At 36.4% G+C, this 2980-nt stretch overlaps 1 non-coding gene across 1 annotated transcript; it reads left to right on the top strand.

Moving 5' to 3' along the window:
* Positions 1-2092: 2092 nt before the first annotated feature.
* Positions 2093-2199, top strand: LOC139860808 (small nucleolar RNA R71). The gene has a single exon (XR_011763424.1). It is a non-coding gene; the product is annotated as a small nucleolar RNA R71 (small nucleolar RNA).
* Positions 2200-2980: the final 781 nt, after the last annotated feature.

The following is a 2980-nucleotide window of genomic DNA, read 5'->3' as shown; positions in this document are numbered from 1 at the left end:
ACATTAACCTACCCTTTTCGTCATCAAAAAGTTTTGATGAAATTATGACGGGTAATTGTGACGTTCCTTGGAGATAACCATACTTCAAATGTTTTGGGAGTTCTTTAAGCTTCAAGGTGGGTGGTTCTTCCAAGGAAGATTTTATCTAGAACCTATTACCATCGGTAAATTCTTCAAAAGGTTCATCTTCCCCGGGGATTTCTTCTTCTACGTATTCTTCATCAGTGAATACCTTCAACAGCTCGTCTAACTCTATATCGACATCAAAATCTTCACCTTCACCCATCGGGGTGAAATCCGAGGTGTCGATATTTAATAGTTCTTGTAGTTCTTCCTCAATACAATAATCAACAATGTCTATTTGGAAACATTCGTCATCAGGAGACATAGGGTGTTTCATAGCCTTATCTATGTTCAATATAATTCTATCCTCCCCCACACCTAAGCTGAGATTTTTCTCTTTTACGCGCACAATTGCATCTGCAGTATTTAGAAAGGGACGCCCTAGAATTAGGGGAACCTTACTATCTTCTTCCATTTCAAGAACAACAAAATCAGCAGGAAAGATTAAGTGATTTACTTTAACTGGTAGGTTTTCAGCAATGCCAATAGGATAGTTGTAAGTTCTATCAGCTAATCATATACACATCCTGGTTGGTTTTAAATCACCTAAGTTCAATTTTAAGTACAAGGAGTGAGGCATAAGGTTGATGCTCGCTCCTAAATCAGCTAATGCATCGTACATTACTGAATCTCCCATCAGACAAGGAATGATGAAACTTCCAGGATCTCTAAGTTTTGGTGGCATATTTTTTTTCTTTCTAAAATTGCCGAGCATTCCTCATTAAGGAATGTGGTTGAAACTTCTGCATATTTTCCTTTGTCAGCTATGAGATCTTTGATAAATCTTCCATAATTTGGCATACCCGCAAGAACATCTACAAGCGGTACATTTATACAAATTTGCTTAATCATGTCAGCAAACTTGTTGTATTGTGCTTGTAATTTATCTTTCTTCAAGCGTTGTGGGTATAGAATTGGAGGTTTGTATAACTTCAATGGTGGTTGATTTTGAGTTTTAGGTGCACTTGTGGTTGGCATCGTATTTTCTTCCACAACAGGTTCTTTGTCTTTTGAAACAGAAATAGGAGCATGAGGGTTTGGAATATCGGGGTTAATGGTTAACCCACTTTTCCTAGTTATGGAATTAACTTGCGAAAAATTACTTGAATTTTGAGTTTCCTTACCCTTAGGGTTTGGTTGCGTGTTGGATGGTAAAGTTCCTGACTGCCTTTCAGTAAGCAATTGGGATATTCTTCCCATATCTCTTTCAAGGTTTTGAATTGACGCTTGATGATTCCTTTGTACTTGCTCGTTTTCCGTTTGGGAATGATGTAATTGCCTCTTCATTTGCTCATTCGTTTCTGATTGACTTTTGACAAAATTCATCATAACTTCTTCAAAGTTAGATTTCTTCTCTACTGGTTGCGTGTTATGATTTTGTTGTTGATATGGTAATTGAGGTAATGGTTATTGTTGGAAATTTTGTTGAGGTGAAAACGAAGGTTGGTTTCTATTGAAAAAGCCAGGTGGTCCATTTCTTTGAAAATCAAAATTCTTCGGGTTTTGATATCCTGGGTTTGCAGGTTGATAATTAGAATTCCCTCCTTGAAAATTGCCTTGTCTTTGATTGGCCATAAATTTAACTTGTGCTACTGAGTTCATTGGCCGATCATTGATATCACAATCTTTCGTGAAATGTAGCTGTCCACAGATTTCACAGCCTACTTGCAATGCTAAAACTATTGAATTTAGTTTATCTATTTCTCTTCCAAACTTTTTGAATTGATTCGATAGTGAAGCTATGGTTATGTTGTTGTCTTCATTTTCTTCAAGGCTTGCCACCGTCCTTCTAGGTTGTTGATCTCTAGACGGTGTCCATTCAAAAGTATGAACTGACATGTCTTCTAACATGTCATACGCTTGATTTGGTGATTTGTACATAAATACTCCTCCAGCAGAGGAATCTAATATACCACGAGTATGTTCATCAATACCACGATAAAAAGTTTGTACTATTTGCCCTTTTTGTAATCCGTGTTGCGGACAATTTCGTAACATTCTTTTTAATCTTTCCCATGCATCATAAAGAGTTTCATCCGACTTTTGTTTAAAAGTGGTGATTTCAGTTCTAAGTCTTTCGGCTTTTGCCGGTGAGAAAAATCGGGTAATGAATTTATCTCTTAATTCATTGAAAGTTGTGATAGAATCAGGTTTTGATGCTTTCAACCATTCTTTTGCGTCCCCGATTAACGAGTATGAAAAAGTTCTTAACTTAAATGCATCTGAAGAAACATCTTTGTTTTTATACAGTTCACATAAATCTTCAAAAGCTTCTAGATGTTCTATCGGATTATTATTAAGTCTTCCGTCGAATTGGTTCTCACGTACCATGTGCATAAACTGTCCCTTGACTTCCCAGTTTTCGGCCTCAATTTCGGGTCTTCTTATAGGTTCAAGAGCGAGAGGGGGAGCAGTTTGTCAGGTATTCCACATTGGTAGATCATTTGGATCAGGTGTTACTTCAGCCATTTCTTCTTTAATGACGATGGTTTCAGGTTCAGTTTTGATTTCTGGTTGACCACTAGTGTTTCCTACTTGTTTTTTGATATTTTTTGGTGTTTTCGGTTTACTAGTACTACCTAAATTTTTTTGTTTTTCCTGTTTTAATCTTTTAATCAAGCCTCTTTCAGGTTCTGGATTAAGTGCAACGAGTTTAGGATTTCCTGAACGGGTCATACAATTGGAAAATTGTACAAAGATCTAAAGGATTTATTCATAAACATTGAACTTTCTTGGAAATGAATTTCCACGAGAGGATCGAATAACATAAAAACAATGATAAAAAACTTTAAACAAACAAATTTTTCTTCTGATTTTGCCCACGTTTCGAATAGCCAAAAGATGCAGCAGAGGGGCA

The sequence above is a fragment of the Rutidosis leptorrhynchoides genome, chromosome 7 (assembly GCF_046630445.1).
Source record: "Rutidosis leptorrhynchoides isolate AG116_Rl617_1_P2 chromosome 7, CSIRO_AGI_Rlap_v1, whole genome shotgun sequence".
Lineage (NCBI taxonomy): Eukaryota > Viridiplantae > Streptophyta > Magnoliopsida > Asterales > Asteraceae > Rutidosis > Rutidosis leptorrhynchoides.
This window is presented reverse-complemented; position numbering and strand designations above follow the sequence as displayed.